The following is a 23,866-nucleotide window of genomic DNA, read 5'->3' as shown; positions in this document are numbered from 1 at the left end:
ACTTTTACTAAGGAGGAGAAACTAGGATAGAAGACGACTTTCTCTCCACCTAAGCCCTCCTGTGTTACCAGACTTCTATTTAAAAAAAAACTGTCAACATATATAAATCAAAAGAGAATGAGGAGTAAGGTGGATAAAGAACAGGAACAGTGGGGCAAGGGGGCAGGATGGTCCCATCGGGCACCGCAGCCGACGCGCGCAGCAACGCGCAGAGGACGGTAAGGGACACACGACATACGCAAGATGGTCCGAACGGCCCGGCTTGCCAGAAAAGCAGGCAGTGTTTACATATTTCAAAACCCAAACATAGCCTTTCTAAAAGACAGGACGCATTCAGACCCATTCCCAGACAGAAAGCATCTTAGTTTCATTAGCTGTGTCTTAAGTAATTTGGGCAAATGCTCATTTATTATAATTTATTGTAGAGTTGTTCCCTGATCTTTCCATCTGGATTACTGGTTTCTACAAAACTGCACCTCTCTGGCTGATCCATTAAAAATTCTTTGGGGTACTCCAACGACAGCCTGAGCGCAGCAAGAACACAACTGCAAAAGCCTTTTGCAGCACGGTGAAGAAAGGAGGTTTACAGATGTGCAGTGGAGACTACTGTACTCCTTTAGCTTAACTTCCAGTATAACTTAGAGCAAAGCTTCACATTGTAATTAATTTGATATAACCATATTCAGTCACCAACAGGTCTGGGAACACAAGTAGATCCGCTTTAAAACCAGACAGCAGTTAGATAAAAATCAAAAGTAATGTGGCATTGCACCTACAGACCAGAAGAATAATGATTAATCACATCCATTTGTAAAAAAAGCGCCTTATATACAGTAAAGGCTGCCTAGTTTTAGCTTCTAGTCCTGGATCTCACTATACCTTTGTATGCTAAATAAGGTTTTATACACCACATAGTTTATTATAGATGATGCCAATGCGCAATATTTAGTTTGATAAGATCAATATATCATATTCTCCATGTAAAGAGAACATATACTTTCTCTGCACAGCTATTTGCCAGCATTTTAGTGATGCTCTTAATCCTTCTGAACGCTCGTGAACAAGGATAGTGAACCGCAGGACTGAACCACACGGAGAGTTTGTTAGGGCCAAGCACAAATAGCTGAATAACTGAGGCTGGAATGGGCCTCTGGGGACCTCCAGTCCCACCTCCTGCTCCTGGCAGGTCTGGTTGGACCAAGCTGCTCAGCCCCTCTCTCCGGGCAGCCGTAAGATCTGCGCTCAGCCTTCGCTGCCCTCCTGGCTGCACGGCCCAGCCCTCCCAGCACCTCCGTGGGCATCTCGCGCTCCAGCCCCCACCGGGCTCGCTCCAGCACGCCCGCGCCTGTCCCAGGCTGGGGAACCCAAACCGGACACGCTCTACGTCAGTGATGTGGCCTCTTCACTGCGCCTGCCTGCACCCTTCCCTCTGTCACACGCGTGTGAGACCACGACACACGGAATAGCTCCGTATCTATCTGTCTCTCTATAGGTATCAATATATAATCAGTAATGATTTCTTGTTTCCTTCTAGGTCATAGACCGAAACACGAAACAGCAGTGGATCTAGAACCAACCTACGAGTCTCTAGTAGAGACTTACTTCTCAGTTGTTAGCTGCTTAAGCTACCCTTGAAGGCGGTTAGTCAGCTCAGTGTATTTAGTATGTGCCAGATAATGATTTATATTTCTTAATCAACATTTCAGATAAGACTCACTTAAAATGTTTTATTTAAGTTTAGGTTTATTACATTATCTTTTTCAGCCTAACCTGCAGTTTCAGAATAAAACTAAAAATAGAGTAAAAGATCAGGTTCGCTTGACCTTCTCTAACCAAAACACCCTATTGACTGGCCATTTATTGCTCCCATTTATTTCTTTAGTCATACAATTTTATATTCTTTCCTATTATTTTTCTCTGAACTGAGGAAGCAATTTCATTTCTGCTTTTGTCTGTAAGTACGTATTTAATTACGTAGCCCCAATCTGCATAGAAATAGAGTCACTTAATCATTTCCTTGCCCATCTTCAAGACATGGTAATTCAGACTGTTTTCACATGTACACTGAATCCCCAACCAACTAAGCAGTTTAAAACAAAGCTGATGTGCCGTTCTTGTTTTCCAATATTAGAGACCGGTCCTTATCTTACCTCTCCTAGAACAACAACAACAAAAATGAATCACAAATACCCCTAAAAAGCACAAATCTCCCCAAGCGGTGATTCAGGAAAAAACGGCTTGATTTACGTGTAGCGGTACATAAACGCTATCTCATCAATGCAGATGGTTCTCTACAAGTGTATTATCAGCGCTGATGGACTGAATAAAATTGGTGTCATTTTCCTTCACATGACTGAGTTTCTCTTCGCTGGAAAATTAACCACAAGTAACATCTTTGAGCTTTCCAGATTAAAAAAAATAGACATGAGATTTCTTCTGCATTTAGAATAAGCAGACAAAAAAGTTCAAAAGCTTACAGAACCAAAGCATACAACAGCTTAGCCCTTAAAAGGAAAGAAATAAGATGCCCTTAAATTAATTAGCAAATCCCTGTGCTCGTGGTCCAGCTTCCAGCATGTGTCCATCTTAAATATTCATTTCAAGAAAGTTATTAGTTTAATAGCTTTACCACACTTTGCCTTATGTTTAATATAACCAGTACTGGTCTTGTCAAAATGAAATGAAAAAATAAAAAAGCACGTTTTTGCTTGGGTATTGCCTGCAATGCCATCATGAAAGAAGCAACTGTCAGCAAAATAAATTGTGCTTAAGGGCAGGATAAGTATATTTTAATTATAAGTAATGCACTGAACATAGCTGAAGTTCTCAGAATAGTAAGGAAGTTAAGATACATATTATGCATATTATTTCCTTACCCAACTTGCTTACACTCCGTTCAAGTAGCAAGTGGCACCGAGCAGCAGAGCTCACTTGCAAGAGCACAACGTAGCACCGTATTATAAAAGCGCAATAGTGGTGTATTCTCTTTCCTGGAGAATCTATTTTCATATAAATGGTTTTAAACCGAGCTGCTGCCTGGCTGTGAAGAAATGAATTATCTTGCGAGAGTATCAGCACCCGTGCAGAGAGCAAATGCTCTAGACTGTCCTCTCTGCTTTTAAGCCAGGGTTGCCGTGCCAGCCACAGGATTTGGCTTAGACCTCACAAAGGCACAGAGGGCAAGGTACACTTGGGAGCCCTCTAGGTACATAAATCAACCGGACAGTTTAAATCTAAACATAAAAGAGGAACAGTTACAAACTTACAGCACAACCAAGGCCTCAGGAACGTGCACAAAGAGAAGCAATGATCCCACAACACTGTATCCTACAGCTCTTCGCAGCAAACCCTGTCCCGCTCTCTGGTCCGGCTCCAGGCACCCACGTCCTGGGGATGCTGCAGCCCTGGGGCTCTAGTGCTGCTCCTGCCCTGTGCTCACAAAGCTGATTGTGTCTGCATCTACCTTATCCCGTGATTTGTTAGGTTTCTTGTTTCTTTCTGAAATCCATCAAGCATGGATTTCCAGGGGAGCAAGGGGGCTTTAGCAGCCCAGTCAGCTCCCATCTCCTGCTCCAGCCCGATGCCGAGGCCGAGGTCAGCCACCTCCGCAGGCAGGAGGCTTCTCATTCTCTCTGAAAGAGTGAATGCAGATAATTAGATAATTTACAGTCCCCTCTATAATTAAAATACAGAATGACCTTAATGCCACAGTTCATTTTCACCGTTCATTATTCATCAGGCATCATTCCAACAACGACAGCGATCTATTTTTTATATTTCTACTCTATTCAGGAGCTCACACCAGGCACCCTGCAGGGTCTAAGACCTCCAGCTGAATTGCTGCCTCTTCTGAATAAGAATCTTTCCCTACTCTTCTCCAGATACCTTCCTAAGCAGGAAACACTACAACTAGTCCCGCTGCATTCTTTCCAAGGGAATTAACTGTTGCACAATTCTCAGGTGCTTGCCAGCCATTTAAATAAACCAGGGCTCAGGGCTCAAGGAGCTGCCTCAGTAGTTTCACCTGTGGTCGAGTTTGCAACACCTTAATATACTCAAGTGGTTTGAGAGCAGGTTATATGAGAAGCCACACTAACACCACAGCAGCAGTTAGGAGAGATGTGAGCAAGACTTCCAGCATCTCTACAAACCAGTGACAGGAGACTGTGCCAACGTTTTGGGTCAAATAGCTGAGCTTGGAGGACATCGTATGTGTGTCAGAAATGTGGACAGTATGTGGAAGGCAGGGAGGGTATATCCTTAAATAACTCTTCTATCATCTACTTTACAATGGATCCAGTACTTCAATTGTGTATGATGAATTTTGCTGCGGGGGTATTTATTTTTTCTTGCAAGTTTAACATTAATGACTCCTGAAACATATTTTTTTTTTCACCTTAATATTAAATAACAACATAGAGTCCCAGTAAGGGAGAAGCAGACCAGCATGTAGTATGATGGGATTCAAAAAGCACATATAAGACTCTTCCAGCATCAGATTCTAAAAGACAGTTAATGTTTCTTACATCACCGAGGTCTGGGTTTCTTACTGCCCCTGTATAAAGCCTCAGTTGTTACAGCTGACATCTATGCTGAAGGCTCTTTTACAGGACTGCAATACAAATGAGAATACCAAGTAATACAATGTATATTTATACTATCGTTTGAATCATTAAATAAAATGTCACTGTATACACACAGCTGCTTTTTGGAGAGCAACAGTAATTTCCTGCTTTTCAATGACTTGCTGAAACGTGGTAAGTTTTATTTAAAAGTCTCTTTGCTTGTTTCTTAATTGGTGAATTCTTGTGTCAAAGCACCCAAATCATTCACAGAACTGCAAAAAAAAAAAAACCCCAACTTGAATTAGCTTTGAAACCATTACTGGCAGAATGTGTGTGTAGAAGTTGGAATATCACAGATGCATGCTGTTTTACTTCTTGCTACTGATCCTAGGCTGGGTTGGAAAGGGTTGCTACACATTTCTTGTAACGGTTGACTGGAGCCCAGTTACCTGTGCATTCTCTTTAAGATGATGTAAGGGAATTGTCAATGCCAGAACAGACTTTCCCACTTTGCTCTACTTTTATAATTTTAAAATACCTGTTTTATTGCAAAGAGAAAAAAAATATCCTTGATGGAAAGTGACAACATTGACAAGAAAAAACATTTCTTAGTGATACTGCTTTCGTGAAATACGCATAGGCAATGAGGACGGTTATCCACGAGAATCAGGGCTTTACATTTTCACTATTTAAACACTGTTCAGTTTTGCTGTGAAACTATGAGAACTGAATTCCCAAACTGTCGTTCAAGGAGATCATTATCTGACCCCATAGTCACGGACAGACACCTGCAGAACCAGCTGTTACCTGAAAGATCGAATGGTTTTGGCAACTCACGACTGCGTGACTTGAAGGACCTCAGCCATTTGCCTTTCTCCTCCGTGGATGAGCTTGGTGTCCACCAGGAGGAATCAGCCAAAGGGCCGCTCCAGGTCATTTGGACACAGCAACTTAAACCACCACCAATTTGTACGCACACCAGCAGCCTAGGCTACTGAATACACAGCTACGTGTTCCCCACCATACGGGAGACAGTACATTTTATTGGACAGAAATAGGACGGTAAGGTGGGACCTTCTAGTCCTGTCCTAGTATGAGTCCCCAGAGCCTATGGATGAAGGAGAGATCAAAACTGTAGTGACTTTATTGTGTCTCGAGCCTTCAGAGTCACCTGAAACTTATAAAAACCCTTGACACAAGTTTACAAATCAGTCTGAATAAGACATGAGTACCTATTAATGTTCAAAAAAGGAACATTCGTAATTAAATTATTATCCTTAGTTTACTTGCCTTCTCCCTATTTCATACTGAAGGCTTAGCTTCTGTTTAATATCCGTAATAGGTAACTTTCAATCTCTATAGAGATTTACATTTGCTCTCCAGAACAGTACAAAGGATTTCACACAAATCTTCCTAATTTACTGTGCATACATCACTGCCACCACTCTTCAAAGCTACTATTTTGTCTGCTACTTGCAGTACTCTTTAGATAACACGTACACACAGATATATGTATATATGTATGTTAAATATGTGGAGATCCTCACCAGCTTCCTAAAAATAAAGCTCCATCAAATAAAGCTGGTCCTATGGAAAATACACAGATATCTGGAAGAGGCAGGCAGATGGGGAGATTTAATGACATTTTTCTTTAAATAATAGGTAAAATTTGGACATTTAAGAAGTTTTGTCCAATGCAGATCAAAACTGGGAATGCATATGGTCATGGAAGTGACTTGATTTTGTTTACTGTTTTTGAAATTTCAGAATTCAACATTTCAAATTCTGAAGTTTTTCATATCCTTTGGGACTGAATTAATTTATAGGCCAGCCAATGAAATCTGGATGTGAGTAAAAAAAATAATCTTAGTGAATACTGACAAGAATGTTATGGATTTGTCCTGGCAAGGAGACCAAGGACTTGGAAAGAAAATGTAGGTATAAGAAGACCGATACTACTTATTTCCTACAATATTTTGTTGGTGAGATCATTGGCAACAAAAAGGTTTGAATTAATTAAAGCCTGGTGCATGTGCTGAAACTGTAGATTGGGGTTATCACAAAATACATCTAAGCAGGAAAATGAGCAGCACCAAATGAAGAAAGAACTCGAGCCCTTTCCTCAGTGAGAGACCAAATTCCTGCTGTCATTATTTGTGCCCATTTTGTTTCCTTACTCTGATTCCTCTGTCATCCAGTAAGACTCCGAATAAAATAAATTACCCTTATTAATTATGTACAGACAGTTTTTGTTGTTTCATTAATATATATTGAACTCTGCGTCTCCACATAAAGTCAAAATGAAAAAGGAATTATTATTTCAGTTCTAGGAATTTGTCACAGTGATGTATGGAGAAGGGGATATGTATGTGCATGCATACACACCCACGTACCCACACGTATGGGCATGCAAACCGCATGACGTTTTCAGCATCTGGCTAACAAAGTTCAAAACTGTCAGTCAAAAGAGAGCGTACAAATAACAAAAGCCTTGTGGAAAGTAGTGCCGTTCCTTTCCGAGAAAAGAATGCTGTTTAGCAGTCAACCCAAATGCACGCCAGTAAAACCAACATGCCATCAAACATTCTGTCCATGGATGAACATATCAATATAAGCAACAAGACGAACTAGCTTTAACTGATATTTTCAGTCCCACACAACAGAGGTGAGATCCTATCCCTGAAAAGCTGACAAAACCCGTTTCACCAAGGCCAGAATTTTACGCAAAGGTGTCTCACGACAGAGTCTACAACAGCAATACAGGCGGTTTGAGCGGCTGGGGACTCTGCCAAAAAAACTACCTGGAATTTGCTTCTCTTCCACCAACCTCAGCTTCACTTTCTGAGGGTTACAACTTGCATCAGATCAAGACTGGACGCAAGCCAGCACACCACGTCTTGGCTAAGAGGAAAAACGTGGCAACGGCGTGATGCACAACACGGGTGCAAGGACCCTGCTCTCCTGCGTGTGATCTTCCCGCCACTTGGCGAAAAGATGCATCATACTCATACACTTATAGACCTTCACAAGCTCAAGCCTTGGGCAGCTTGATTAACTGACAGGAATTAATTTATGGATTTTTGCCAGTAAATTCAGTGCGGAACAAATAGCTTGAGTTTCTTTTCAGGTAGCAACGTGTGGTGAATTTCTTCTATAGTGGGTATTTTTGCAGAGGAGAGCAGAGAAGGGCATCTGCGCCCAGGCAGGAGAGCAGCTTCCCTGCCGCACACGGCCACGCTCACAGCAAGGGCTCTTTGGTACCAAAAGGTGTTCCTGCAACACACTTGCTCACAGCACTCATGTTTCTAACTGCTAACCTAGTAAAATGCATGCTGCTTTCCGTCACTGTGGTTTGGGGAGGGGAGAGGAAAGCTAAGGGACGACCCACCACTCTGAATTTCTTTCTTATTTATTGACTTCAGACAGCTATAATTTATTAAGTAAACTACCTGGCACCAGTAGACAAGCTCAAAGTCTACGCTTTCCATCACCACTCCGAGGAGAAAGTATCTAAGTTATATGCCAAATGCACATAGGTAAAGTAATCAATATGGGGAGGAGGAGAGCAGATTAATCACAAGTTATGTAATGCCGTACCCTAAAAGCCGTTTGATCTAATCTCCACCACTTGTAGCTATTTCTAATCTAGTGCTGTACAGGTGTTCGCAGTCAGTTTTGTGCTAGCCTTGTATGACCCGAGTCTGGTTTTAATTGCTTAACAAACGTAATTTTATTAGTGAGATAAAGATATAGCTAACACTAATAAGCTGACTTCAAAATATAAAGGGCCTTTCAAGATTGGATTTTTAGTTAGCTTGCTGCTCTTTCTTTAGTATCTAATTGATTTTCTTGACATCTCTTTAGCCTGGCATACTGCCTGCCTAAGTACTTTATCTGACCTTCAGGCTCTTTGCCAGGTATTGATCCAATCCCTACAATGGCTATGTTGTAGCTGCTCTTCCAACTTTGATAAGGGCTAATGTACCAGCACCAGCGAGACAGGAAGTCAATGGTCACCAAATTTCTATCATCCTGCTCTCCCTATCTACTTATGTAAGTATTCTGAGCAACGCTGAAATAAGATCCTAAGCAGGCCATATGTGCTTGTATTCCAAATTTCTCTTCCAGGAAAGATTTTACAAAAAAAAAAAACTTAAATAAAAGTGTTTAGAGAGAATTTTCATCATGGAGCTAGAATAAAACTTCCCTGATTCGATGAGTAGAAATAGAAGCAAACTTGAGCTGTTAAACAAAATATCAAAACAATCCAAAAAAAGGGAAAAAAGGAAGTCAGATTCTTCAGTAGCATCTCATACACCCAAGTCAATGAAAATATTCTGGACATTACAGGACCATAAAGGAAAGTAAAAGAAAGCCATTTGTATTTTTAATAACACTGCCAAGTCAGCAATTCATTAGAAATTACTAATAGCAAAATACAGCACACATTTAAAATGGGAAAGAAAAAAAGAACATAAAACTTGCTAACATTCTTGTAGAAGCAGCAGGCAAGGTTAAGTTTTCCCAAATCCCACTTCACTCATGTAAGGCCTTGTAGCCGTGTTGTTACAGCTATGAAGATAAGACTAACATAAGCTGTTTCCACAGACGTTAGACTATGTAAGGGGATACAACATAAGGCAGAGGAACCTGATGGATCATCTTTCAAAAAGGGTAGAAAGGAGGACCCTGGGAACCACCGAACTGTCAGCCTCACCTCTGTGCCGGGGAAGATCATGGGACAGATCCTCCTAGAAGCTATGCTAAGGCACTTGGAGGACAGGGAGGTGATCCGAGGCAGCCAGCATGGCTTCACCAAGGGCAGGTCCTGCCTGACCAACCTAGCGGCCTTCTGTGATGGAGCGCTGCATCCATGGACAAGGGAAGAGCTATGGATGTCATCTCTCTGGACTCCTGTAAGGCTTTTGGCGTGGTCCCCGCAACATCCTTCTCTCTAAACTGGAGAGGTATGGATTTGATGGGTGCACTGTTTGGTGGATGAGGAATTGGTTGGATGGTCGCACCCAGAGGGTAGTGGTCAATGTCTCAATGTCCAGATGGAGACTGGTGGTAAGTAGTGTCCCTCAGGGGTCCGTTTTGGGACTTTGGGACCAGTGCTGTTTAATGCCTCCATCAATGACATAATGGGATCGAGTGCACCCTCAGCAAGTCTGCAGATGACACCAAGCTGAGCAGTGCAGTTGACACACCTGAGGGATGGAATGCCGTCCAGAGGGACCTGGACAAGCTCAAGAAGTGGGCCCGTGTGAACCTCATGAGGTTCAACAAGGCCAAGTGCAGGGCAAATAAATACACCATGTGCAAAAGAGCAATACTCCACAAGAGCAGTAGCCAAAGCCCTGAGATGGACAATCGAGTCTGCAGACACATTCCAAGGAATTGTTCAAGTTTTCCCAGTGGGGTCTTTTAAATGTTTGTTTTGGTTGGTTTGTTGGTTTTATACCCCCACAAAGATGCAGCAAGGAGCCATGGTTTCATGATGAGACTCCAGACTTGCGAGGTATTAATTGAATCTTAACTGTTAAAAACACTTTTCATAACTATTGAATCTTTCAGTCTCCATAAAACATTGACAATGGATGTACATGGAATGCTGCCAGATAAATACATTAAAAATTGTATTCAAGGACAACTGTTATAGAGCAAGACAAATACCATAGACAGACGAGAGCCATGTTTAGAAGAAACTGCTGCCCTGAGGCTCCTGCTGTTCCAGAACAAAGTCCAGCTTAGACATAACTGCCAGTTACTCTGGATGCAAAAAATGCACTAAAATATTCTACATTTATACGCTTGTTGTATTTGCTCAAAACTGTTACAAAAGACCACATTTCAAAAGTTAGGCTTACCAGCTCTCCGTGGAGAGGTAGAGATTAGCAGGAGAGTAAATAGAAGTACTTCAGTCACAAACCCTGTAAAGAGAAAGAAAGAATAAAGTTAGCTGAGGGAAAACTTCAGCAGGGAAAATTATGGATTTTTCAAGTAACAAAGAATATATTACAAACAGAACATCACATTAAGGGCCCTTTTCAAAATACTGGAACATCCCCTGTGTAACATCTTCCCTCAGCCGTTCATATCCACCACACCCTTCACCTGCTCTGCAAACCGCTGTGTCTCCCTACCTTGTTGGTACAAGCCTGGAAAGAGGCTTAAAAAAGCCTATCATTTTAGCACAAAGTCATCTGTTCCCCTCCAAAGAAATAATTTAAGCTACAAATTATGATTTTGTAGATTGATCCACTATTTAAATTTATTTGGCCTCCCATAAGTGCCATGATGCTTCATATATAAGTAGAACAGGAAGACGCCTCCCAGACGGTTTGGCACAGCACCAGCAGACCATCAGCAAAGAGGCAGCTGAAAGATCTGCTCTTGCAAAGTGTATGTGGAAGGGCAGGAGAGCTCTGCTTTGACTAAGACTGGCTGAAGTCCTGGCTCATAAAATAAATGCATCTGACAGTGAAGTCAGCAATGAAGTTAACGGAATCAGCACATCTGAAACACTGATGTATAGGGCTTTTCATCTGTTTTCTGGTGCTAAAAACGACTGAACTAAAGGCACATCTCTCTACTTATGTTTCTCAATTTGCTTCTGCTGCAGAAATTTCCTACTGTGGTTTCTCAATTTCTGCTCAGATGAATGAATTGAAAAGGAGGAAGGTGAGGGAGGATCCTCCTGCACCTATAAAGGGCTGCTGAAGTGCCCATTGCTCCACCTGGAGGGGAAAATCCTGCGGGATCTGCCATGGGAAAGGCCCCCACCAGCCTCCCCGACGGGAGCAGCCAGGGAATGGGGAGGGCAGCAGTGGAGAGGGCTGCATGAAAACTTAGGGGAAGTTCTGAAAGGAGGGCAAATAGGGAATGTAACTCAGAAGAGATCTGGATTAGGGACCATGATTAAGAGGGACATGGGGCCAGGGATGAGAGAGATATACAGGATCTGGTTTCCTTATCTTTAGGGGAAGGACTAATTTGCTTTAGTTGCAATTAGCTTTTTTACCTTTTAAGTGCTGACATTTAGGCCAGATTTATATGTTGCTGTGTGTAGATCTGGGAACAGTCTGTGTATTTGGAGGCAGTGATTTTTCTTTATTATTATTGCTAATGGCTGAACAAACGTGGCATGGCAACTACTAAGTTCTACAGAAACTTCGCCAGGTCTGGAAAATTTCTTGCTCATCAATGACCACGACACGTAGCGGCAAACCTTCAGCTACAGAGATGTGGGTGGATGAGCTCCTGTTGTGTTTTGGTTTTCTCTTTCAGGAAAGGAACAGAGTCACGTTCATGTAATTCAAATTGACTGATCACCAGAAAAACGGCACAAGGCATGCATTTTTCCAAGCTTTTGCTAAATGGCTTCATTGAGAGGTTTGAGAACCTAGATCTTATTTGTATTCTTCTTATTATTCTTACTTTGTTGGGCAGTTTATATTACATAATCGTGTTCTAGAGGGGTTTTTTCCTCTCTCTGATAATTTTTTACCTTTGGTTTAGTGAATTTTTAAGTTTAGCCTGCTTATGCTTTTTAACAGAGATATTACTTAAGGGAACTTAACAGAATAAAATTGAAAATATGGTCATTAACTGTACATCATACAAACGTAGAGTGAATTTTCAATCTGAGAGATCAGTTAGATTCTGTTCTTAGACAATCTGCTCTTACTTTCAATTTATCTTCTCTGAGCAAATCCTGACTTTGCAGCTCTCTTTTTTTTTTTGCAATCCCATCCTATCTTGATTCCCTGTTATCACCAACCCTGTTGGAGTAACACTATTTATTTCCTGACCTGATACATTAATACCTGCTTTTCTGCATTTATCATTCCTTAATTTCTGACATCCTTTACTTCTCCTCTTTATGAACTTATTTTACATAACTTGCTTTATTGATGTTACCCATAACTTGGAACTTTTCAAATATTTTAATTTCAGTAAGGCTCACATCTCACACAGAAACTCTCCGACAGATGAACTAAGAGAGAAGTATCTAGCAACCACAGTTAAATGTCCTACAAGAGTTTAGAAGAGACTAATCCAGTTGCGTCTGTAATTGTACCATTCCTCTTCCATACAGGACGGGATAATGTAGTCTAGCCAGCTTCAAAAGGAAAAAAAAAAGTTACTATATGCTCTAACAGACACTGTTGAAGGGAATTGGAAAGAATGAAAGACACAACACTTCTCGGTACTATTCCTTTCTTTTCCTGTTTCAGACCTACCGCATATCTGAATATTATATTTTTTAGTGAGAACAAAAATATCTGTTGACACAATACAGTGAAAAGTTCTTACGAAGTAAGAAAAAGTGTATAGAGCTGCAGCTACTGTCTCAGGCATGCGGAGTTTTGAAACTTAACAACACAAAACCCAGCAAAACTTCATTACTTACTTGTAATGAGTGCAGAAGTTTACTATACAGGAAATTAAGCAGCTTAATATCAACATGAGAATACACTTAATAACTTAATTACATTCTCACTTCTTTAGAATTTGGTTCAAATTGGGCTGAAACCACACGGGTGAAATAAGTCTCTCCTTCTCAAGTGAGGGTCATGTTGTAAAGGCACAACAGAATTTTTCCACAATATCCAGTGTTGACTCTAGAGGTGCCTTGGCCTCGGATTGACTACAAGGGGGTTCCAGGTTAGATGCAATGGCAGAGATTTATTGAAAAGCCTATTCAGTCCCTGCTTCACTTGCAGCATCTTCAAAATATATGTCTATATCTCTTTCATGATGACTAAGTTTCTCCCAGAAGAGAGTTTGATCCATAAAAGTGCTGCTTTAATCATCATTGACTTAGTGATTCTTTTGCAATGTCAATTAAACAGTATGAAAAATTAAACCATTTACAGAACACGAGGACCTTTTAAATTACACATTTCAAAAATATTATTTAAAATTCTGGTTATATAATCCTTTTAGAACTGTCAAAGAATAATGCCGCTCTAACATTTGACTCATTACTCATGCCAGTGCTTGTTGGAATTCACAGAGTTGGCAGATATTTAAAACCCAAACTCACTAGAAATGAAGAAATTAGCAAAGAGTAAATTAGAGCAAAATTAGCCGGTGTTATGCAGAAGGGGGGGGGGCATACACACCATTCAGGTGATAAAGCCTGTTAAACATTAAGTTTTACACTCTTAATGTCACGGTAAAGCTCCAATTATATAACAATTTAAAAATTCTATAAATTAAGTCGTATATCCAACGTGGGTTTCTACTTTTGTTCTTTGAAAACACATTGAGCCATTTTGCTGGGAACATTTCTCTTCCTTTCAGCTGGTTTTACCCTTTCCATCTGTCCCTCCCCACACCCACGCCGCAGTGCACCCCTGAATGGATGTTTTACTCTTGACTCTTTCATTTAACTCTCTTAGAAAGTTGCCTTGATACTGCTAACTACCTCAAGCAGCTTTATAATGCTGCATTTTCAACTTAAATGTACTGTGGAGCATTTATTTTAGCACCCGGCATTAGCACTGACAGGCAGCAAGCGGGAAACTGCTACAGCTCACTCTTCAGGGACTGACTGCTGCTGCCTTCACTGCCTCTCGTATGGGAAATGAAATGAGAGGCTTTATCTGGGACCTGTACGAATGTGGGATTTCCCCTCAAGGGAAACACATTTAAATGAGCCCAAACGCATACAAGAAAGATTTCTTTCGCTTCTCCTAACCCAACAGATATGCGCTACAGGTCACGGTGTTTGTCATGTGAGTATCAGGGGTAAGCGTTATAACTAAGGAAACTAAATAATATCTGACAGTTACGTTTGTAATAAAAGACACCATTCATGAAGCTGTCTATTTTCCGACCAATCATCATGCAATCCTGTACATAAATTAGTAAAAAACGGTAAAAGAATGGCAGGCAGCCAAATTACCACGCTAAGTTCTGGCTTCAGTGTCCATCGCAACCTCCAGTGATTTTTATCAGCGTGTTAAGTCTCATGGTTGTTCTTGAGCATGCACCACCAAAACTCCCTTCTCTTTCAGTCCTGCTAAATCATACATACATTCTGGAAATGAGTCCACCCCTTCTCTCACTCCACCTTTTATATATATATTCATTTTAAAAAAAAAAAAAAGGCCAGAGAGGCTCAAGAAACATTAAAAAAAAAAAATCAACTAGTCTAAAAACACTTGTCAAGGGACAAACTTCTCTTTTAATATACAGATTTCTTCCAAGAGCCTCACTAACAGGATTCTTGTAGCCGGTCTGTCACCACAGGCTCACTAGTAGCCCTGACTTTAAAAAATGCCAGTATTCAAGAGCAGTTAGGACAGACATCCAGAAGATATTCAGGTGAATTACATTAAAATCCTTTGCACAAATCACAAACTCCCAGTCAATGTGCTTGTACAGTCATTAAACACTACTGACAAATACACAAGCAAAGAGACTCTTGGGTTGTCTTTACATGGCTTCCCATACTGCGTAAATATGATTAGCCGTGCCCACACCTACAACTGCAGTACTCACTGCTCTTTATTCATAAAGAGCTCAAGTCATCCTGTCTCCTCCATGGAGGAGAAACACGGCTTGTGTGACCAGTCATACAGCACAGAGAGTCAAGGATCACAATCCTCAAGCTGAAATGTTATCGTCTAAAATAAAATCAGCCAACCTCGCGCTCCAAACCACAACACTCCCTCTCCCTGATGAATTATTTCCTAATAGCCGTTTGTACTAGTCTTCGTTACATGACTGTAAATCTGGTCAAATGATACCACTGATAGTGGTAAGAATATTCTGGAAACAACATTTTTAAAGGTCTCTTCCTAACACTGATGAACTTTAAAGGAAATTTTGAAGGTATGGGACATTCTTGTTTCCACGGGGTAATGAGTTATTTTGTAGCTGCCTGTGTTTCATATACTTCTGATAACCCGAAGCTAAGGCTGTGTAAATGGAGCGTATCTGTCCTGTCCAGACCTCAGCAGTCATTAACATTTTATGTTCGAAAGGGTATTCTCCAAATGACCCTATTTTGATTTTTGAAAGAGAATCTAATGGAAACTTCTATCACATTAGTAACTGCAGTTATGCTTTCTCTTGGCAATGTCAGTTGAAGGAAGAAAGTGGAAGGGGGGAAGCTCGGAGTTCTACACCAATTTTAACGTCATTTCGCGATCCTTCACCTCAATTTCCACACTTTCCACATCAGCGTCCTGTTCAGTTCGATTAAGTAAACTACAACATCACTGACATGTTCCAAAGCACAGAAGGATATAGAGATAATTTCTCTTTTGGAGTTGCAACCCAACAGTCTGTGGATGCCTACTAATGAAAACAGAAGGAAGTCGTTCCTCTGTGATAAGTAATTCTGATTGCTGCACTTGCAGCTAAAGATCACGATGAGAAGACATTGTGCTCTTTGTGCTCATGTCTTCATGATATGGAAAACACTGGCTAACTGGTTGCTTGTGGGGTGTCCCTGGAGTTTGTTTTCAGGCTTCTAATAATTTATGGCCTGATAACCTGAGATACCACCTCCTAAGGACAGAGGGAGGAGCAACACAGATACACTGGAATTTGTTTCCAGCTTTATCTTCCCAAAACTAGACTTTCTTGCCTTGTAAATGTACTGCAAAAGGTCAGCAGTGAGGACCGGTGTTTCAAAGTTCTCAAGCTGGAGAAACTTTTTGGTTGCTGCTGGATGAACACTCAATATGTTGGGGATCTTGGGACCAGAGGAGAGGTCCCTCCTAGGGGGATTCATTTTCACAGGGAATTCCACTAAAGCAGACCATCTCTTCTTTACTCGGACACACGGAGTTTAACCAACCACTTCTGTCAACCAACTCAAAATACTGCAGTTTGGTAATCCAACATTCAACAGCAACAACCAGAGCATACACTCTGATCGTGACAGAGGAAAAAAGAAAGGGATGAGCTGTGTTAACAACAAAAAAAAGATTGTTTCTTATTAGTCATTAATACCTTTTTCCCCCCACAAACACATTTTACAAGACAAGGTACTGGATCTTTATAAGACACTAAAAAGAGAAAAAAACTCAGTATTACACACATCTGCAAAACCCTGGGAAGATGTACAAAAGGTAGCTCAGCACAGGTAAGATATAACCAAGAATTTCCCACACATACACACAAGTTGTTGGTTCTTTTTAAGTAGAATCTGGAAGATTAAATAAGGGGAAGCCTCCAAGTAGTCCTGTAAATAAATTCAGAACAGGCATATTTAAACAAAAGGATGGTAACAAGCAAAGAATGATAGTAATTTCTGATGCTATCACAATTATCAAGCCATTATTACGAGATAAGCAACCTCATACATTACGCTATGTTGCAGCTCAGCTCTGCATATCATCCTGCTGTGCAACACGGCTAGTTATATATTCTAGACAAACCGTATTGGTATTTAGTAGCTCTTTTTAAAAAAATATTCTAAAACCCTGTTATGTGCTGAAATCCCACCTGAGTAGCAACAGCCTGGGACCATTTTTTCCAGAAAATTCAGCGACTTATTTTGGAACTTTGGGACAATATTCTCAGCTACAATTACCAGTTTTTAAAGAAAGAAGTAATAGAACAAAAGAAAATACCAAACCAATCATTTACTAGCCTAACTACAGCTTTTGCAGACGCAGGTCACCTGAAACAAGATAACTGGGAAACCTTGCAGTAGCGGTTTACTACTACGATTTCTCGTCACCCACCCTGCTCTCCTCTGGGAGGTACACCACCTCCAAGGGGAGGCAAAAAACCAGGTGTGTGATGTCTCAGCTAACCCTGTTCACAGAGTGGCATCTTGGTTTAAATTGCTGATGAGTGTGGGTTTGAGCCAAGACTCAGCTATGACAGAAGCGTTTTCCTTCCTGCCAGTCCTGGCATGGGCTGGTAAGCTCTGGCAGAAAAACAGCGCAGGCTCCCGGGGCCAGGAGATCTAACCACCTCGAAGCAAGATTAGCTGGAACTGGTTTGTCAAAGCTCTTGTGCACCACCAACTTGAAAGTGTTTATCCTGATGCCCTACTGTATGAAACGAAGCCAGTTTAGAGGAGCACCACCGAAATTCAACTCTTATCAGTGTGGTGTTGAAAATACATCACAATGTTCACACCATGGGAGCTCCATCCTCCATTCAGGTAGATTTCTGGGCAGATTTCCATAGCAGTTTGGAGGATTATCATCCTTCTCCAACAGCTGAGGAAGCCTGCTGATGTACACTTGCAGTAAGGGATTTCTACCATGTACTTCATGCTTTGGAGGAGGCAGGGAAGGAAAAGTGTATTATAAGAAATAATTTCTTTTAGCCATAATTTGGCAACGGTTAACAGGCACGCACTGCCGTCCAGCAAAGAACCGAGGAACCAGCACACACTAGCAGAGCGGCTTTTTAACATTACGGCTCCCTTGCAGCAGCTGTCGGAGGGGTAACCCTGAAGATGGTCAGACAGATGCTTCGGCAGCGATGCCTCCTGCGAGAAGGGCCCGCGGGGAGCTGGATACCCACAGGGACGTGCAGGTGAGGACACCAGAACGGCTGCAGCGCGGAGCGCGAGGCAGCACGGGAAGCTTCGGACAGGCCGGGCAGCGGAGCACGCCAAGAGCAGCCGGGAGTTACCAAGCAAGATCAACTCTGCACTGCTAATCGCTTCCGCCGTGTGCAGTTTATGCTTTGTAACACTAACCCAGATAGCCCGGATAATGAGAGTAGAGAACTGCTTTCCAGGTCATTGATGATTAAAAGGGTAGAGTTAGCACTGATAACAAACTGTTGCTCTATTTCATAAATGATTATCAGCACTCGGATATGAATAAATGGAACCCATCATTTTCTCTGTGTATGAAACACTGGATTTTTATGCCCCCATCTGTTTTAATTAATCTCATTATAGATGAATTAACAGAATATTGCTTAAGGAAATTATAACTTGTTTTGGCAAACGGATGTTTTAGTCGTATGAAAACCTTTCTATTAGCTAGCATAATCTAATGCGTTAAAGGTTTCCAAACCAAACATTTGGTAAGTCAAGATACATAATCCACCCCATTCAAATCGTCAATACATACACTACTTTTGACCACAGTTAATGGAATTAATGTCACTTGTTTCAGTCACGTCGTATTGCAAAGCCCATGTCTAATCTATGACGTATATAGATAAACAGATTTACAAAGCAGCAGCTTACACGGCACCTTGTCTTTCAAGGTCACAGGTTACACTGCGAAGAAGCCAACTTCAAGATACCCTCACATATGTACTTACCCCAAGCGTAATAGTATGTATTGATCTATATATTCATATACCCTATAGACATGCTCAAATTATCAGTAGGGATAGCTATTCATTAAATTGCATTGACTAGAAATCATGCCTATTTTACCACACCTTTGTCTGCTAGGGAGCACATCAAACGATCCCAGTAGATATTAAAATTTTTCTTTGCCTAAAGTTATCATCACTTCTTTTTCAAGAATTCAAATTAAAAACCAAACAGAACAGAATTAAATCTAATACTTGTTCTGTTAGGTAAATTAGGCTGCATCTAAAACACGTTTTATGGGAAACCACTACTTCGTATATCCAATTTCTTCCTGGATTGAACAAAAGAAGTTATTTCTCTCAGGTTACATGGTCCTATACACCGAAATACAACACGTGGACATTCTATCAGTCTATACCCCACTTCAGAATACACTGGCCTTCAATCAGTGAGCTGCTTACAAAACACAAAAAAATGTGATTAACAAATAACTGTGAGATAATGCGAGTACTACATCCTGGAAGACTTTTCTACCATTTGTATGTTAATGAACACCTGCCTGTAGAGCTTTATTTTTCCTGGACATTTGCAGCAACTTAAATCAACAGAAGGAAAAGAAGCTAATTTTGTGGCTATCTTCATATATTGTCTTAGACCAAGGAGCTTCAACTCAATTTTCTAAACCAGTTTAAAAACTCTATTACAACAAATTTCCCTGTTAAAAAGAAATAAATAAACCAGCATCTATAAGCTGAAGCCATTTTGCAAGCTCTTAAAAACTGTGCTATGGGCTAGATCTTAGATTAATGTTTGTGATGCACACTGAAAACCTGTAAAGCATTTATGTAATTGCTAAGCATTATTATTTTTATTACTGTAACAGATGGAACCAATCCATCTTCGTAGATAATATCTCATAAATGATTCATTACTATTCCTTTAACCTAAAGTCTTTTGTATTTTGCAGATCCATGAGAAATAACTATTAGAAGGCTCCATGCATAAAACAGTATGAAAACTACCTAATCTCTTCCAAATGTAGTAGCCTTGCTAACATTTGGGCCTTACAATTTCCACATTGTTCCTATTCCTCTCAGAATCTGCTACTTCTGCAAGATACTCTTCCTCATTTTCCGTCGCTGGTATTCAGGTGATGTAAAATATCACCGCAAACTATTGGTAACGTTTATAGCTTATATGGCTGCCATTAATTGCAAATATGGACTAGACAAATGCTTTATAAGAGATAGAAATAGCTCCCAGAAATGCATGACATAGTTTTATAATGCAGCATTCTTGGCTTCAATTGCTAATGAAAGAGAGTTATGTGATCACACTGTCCATCTTTCCTTTGTCCAATAACTTTTTGACCAATTTTAATCAAATCAGAAAGCCAGGTAGACATCTCACAGATATGAGTTTCGATCAACTTAATGAGAAGTGATGGCTGGAAGAGAAAGGAAATACACAAATTAGTACTGTCGCTGGTAAAAAGGCTTAAATGGGAGCTCATCAGTCATCCCCCACGCCTGGGCTGCCTCTGGCCATTCAGACACTGTTAGCCCAGAATCAGACACAGCAGATGCCATCTCCCGCCCACCTTACAGCTGACAGACAGACCACTGGCAAGATTTTGAAGAAAAGCTTTTCTAAAAGTGTATTAAAGGCTGACCCAAGCAAAGTAGTCATCATGATATCAGTGACTGATGGACACCCCAACATTTAAAATGCGAAAAACTGCTCATTTTCACACACACAAAAAAGAATTTCTTGCATTGTTAGCAGAAAACACAGAGAGAGAATCTAAATCCACCACACCTAGCTTATTATTTTGATACTGACCTTGGGAGCATCATTAGCACAAGAGTTCCCAGAGCCCAATCTGCTAACCGCTGGGCTTGTAGGCCTACGGAGAACATGCAGGTCTCCGCTGTTTCAGTGGGATTATTTGGGTTATTTGATCTCCTCTTTACACACAGAGCAATTAGCCGTTTTCAGTAGACTTCAATGTAGTGGTAAAAGCTAATTGAAAGTGATGAGCCCTAATATGGTATCTGAAATCTTTATGGGTTTTGTCAGTGAAAAAACAGATTATGTCCTCCATGTAATCATACAGCGTTGTGATTTGAATATGGACAAATGGATCCATGTTATTCTGCTTACATTGTGCACGATGTGATAAATTAAGGCATTCCTTTTTTTGGCTGAATGGTTTTCGACTCAGCTCTCACATCACTTCCTTATCTAGTCACATTAGCTAAGGATTTGGGGTGTTTGCGTAACGACGCCATGTACGGCTTGATTTTCAAAAAGTGGTCACCACCCATGCGACGGAAGTTAAGCTTGTTAGAAGTACACTGGAAATCTCCTTAAACCTCATGAACACCAAATACCAAGGGACCAGAAGTAAAAACTTTTGTGAAAGTTTACATCACTTCATTTAAAGTACAACAAACTACAAAATTAAAAATTAACAAGACCCTCCAAGACAAAAACAACCCCACCCAGTAGGCAAGATAACAGTCTATACCACAAAGAGCACAGCACATAGCATCAGTGCGTGCAGAGAACGAGCCAGCAACGGCTTTTTACTTACCTCTGTAACTTCAAACTCTGGGGGCCTGATGCAACCAGAGAAGCACTTGAGCAGGTCGGGAAGGCAGCGGCCCATGAAGAGTCCTGAGGCTGGACCCACGGCTGGCGAGAGGCCCTGTAGCGCTTCCCTCCTTGACTCAATTCATCACTAAATACTACAGCAAGAGAAGTTTTCACAGGGAACCTGCTACTCTACCTGCTAATTCTTCCCCCCTCACTAAGCAGTAGCAGAGGAGGTTGTGCTGGGGAAATAATCTGTAGATTATATTAATCTCCCAACCTCTTACAAAGGTGTTTTATTCGTCACCAACACAGATTTACTTTAGCTGGAGAATGTGTTTGGAGGCTGAAATAATGGAACTTTGCCACCAGCCACTTTGACACTGGGTCTCTCTTCTAAACAGTTCAATAGAAGTTACTATTCGCCTTGAGAAATCACATGAAAGCATTTCTTGAGCAAATGGAGCTATCTTTGACTTGAAAAAGTATCATGTGATCTCAGCCATTCTACTTGCAACTAGTTTCAAACTGCTTTTGACTCACAAAATAGTAAGTTGCCTTGAAAGCTTCCCCTTAAAAATCTAAATCCATCTCAAATTTTCATGAAAATTCATGTAAAAACACAGTTTGCAATACCCAAAAAAGGGAAGTCAAATGTAGAATAACATGTTTTTTAAGCAGCTTCAAACTCCACATCAAAATGAGGGAGTATGGAGGCAGACTCTCCTCCAGTTGAGGACGACAACCGGAATGGGCAGGCAGAGCTCCCAGTCTCACTGCTCAGGATGGTGATGCCCTCCTAAAAATCTTTCACCAAGGGGAACCTATAAAGTGCAGCGTTGAGGCATCACAGTGAAATGCAAAGACCTGAATCCTTCATCTCTGACTGAGCTTTTCAATATTCCACTAGAATGACTGACATTCATAAACTGCCCTTTTGAAAATTATTCATTTTCCTTTCCTCTTATCACATAAAAGATACATTCCGCATAAAACCAGCCACGGATTTCTTCTTTTTGCTAATACCTCAGTTAAATACGATGAACAACATTTTACTCCACTGTGAAGTGCATTCACTTAAGTTAAATGACTTTGCTGGTAGCAGGAGAACAAAATTTGCTCTAATTCAAGAAAATCCCTCTAATGCACATCATTTTAAAAAAATCTCTTACAAGTGGTACCATGCGACTTTTAACAAGGCAGGTTTGGCAAGTTGTTAAGATAAGTCATGCTTTTGAGAACAATGTGCAAGCAAAACTCAATTTTTTTCCAAGCCATATTTTCACTTGTACTCAGCTGTTCTTGCGAAGACATGAGCGGCTCTGTTACCGCTTCGGCCTCTCGGTGCACAGATTTTAACTTTGTTACTTAGTTAATTCATTTGCTTTAACACGAGGTTTTTAAATACAACTACCAGCTGTTCAACATAACGAGGTTTCATTTACAACTTTCTAATGACCATGAGGGTAGACAGAAAAGCAAAACCTCAGCTTTAAAATACAGATTATTTTATGCCGAGGGAGAGAACAGCAAGCATTCATATGACGTGACTGGTTAGGATGACATTTTTGCAGTGAAATATATTCTCACTTCAAGATCCCCACAGCTACTCTGATTTTAATTGCATGAAAGACCACCAGGATTTCTTTCTCAAACACAAACCAAAAGCGTATCACCAAAGAAGCAACTATTACATGCAGGAAACCAATCTTTATCTAATACATTGAAATGTTTTAAAAGGAACAAAAAGGTAAAAAATTACAGGAAGCGTAACTTTCAAGCACGCACCAAACTGGGGTTGGGTGCTTTGATCGAAGGAAAAGTTTGCAAATGAAGGTATTAGCCGGGCACAGAGCTGTACGTGAATAACGTGCTCCTGACCCAAATAGTAAGAAAACGGGTCTCAGCGCCTCTTTCTGTACCAGTGGGGAGCAGAACTCAGACCTGAAAGCCTACAAGGCACGCTGAGAGTGTCCAGCACTGTCTTACCTCCTGGGAGCTGGGCACGTGGAGATGGGGGTCACCAGGTTTAAAGAAATGTTGCAACTGCCAGCAGAGAGAGGAAGATGGTAATTCCATGTTGCAGGTAAACTGGGGTATGTTTTGAAACAAGAAAATACTCTGTAAAAAAAGCGATGAGATTGTAAAAGAATTCTGCAACATTTAATGCAGGAAATTTTCCCCCTACTTGGTCACGTTGCAGGAAGCTGAATATTTTATAACTAGGCAGCAAGGAATGGCTGAACAAATGGCAAAGCGTCAGATATAGACAGGTAATAATGGGCTTGTGCTGTAGATAACCTACTCCAGAGGAAACATGTTAAATTAGAAATGCTGAAGCAGGGGGAAGTAAACAAAAGTTACTAAATTGTGCTACTCCAACACTTCCCATTCTGAGAAAACACATGAATCATAGATAAGGCTGAATATTTGTCACAGCTGT

At 40.8% G+C, this 23,866-nt stretch overlaps 1 protein-coding gene across 1 annotated transcript in view; it reads right to left on the bottom strand.

The window, feature by feature from the left end:
- The window catches only part of LOC135313338 (uncharacterized), a 342,721-nt gene that overhangs the window by 208,208 nt on the left and 110,647 nt on the right, over window positions 1-23,866 (bottom strand). The window contains exon 5 of the mRNA XM_064450993.1: window positions 10,436-10,498. The gene's annotated coding sequence lies outside the window, so the exon portion shown is untranslated. The remainder of the gene's footprint in view (window positions 1-10,435; window positions 10,499-23,866) is intronic.

Source organism: Phalacrocorax carbo, chromosome 5 (assembly GCF_963921805.1).
Source record: "Phalacrocorax carbo chromosome 5, bPhaCar2.1, whole genome shotgun sequence".
In the NCBI taxonomy this organism is placed as follows: domain Eukaryota; kingdom Metazoa; phylum Chordata; class Aves; order Suliformes; family Phalacrocoracidae; genus Phalacrocorax; species Phalacrocorax carbo.
Note: the sequence above shows the minus strand (reverse complement) of the source record. Positions and strands in the feature narration are given on the sequence as shown.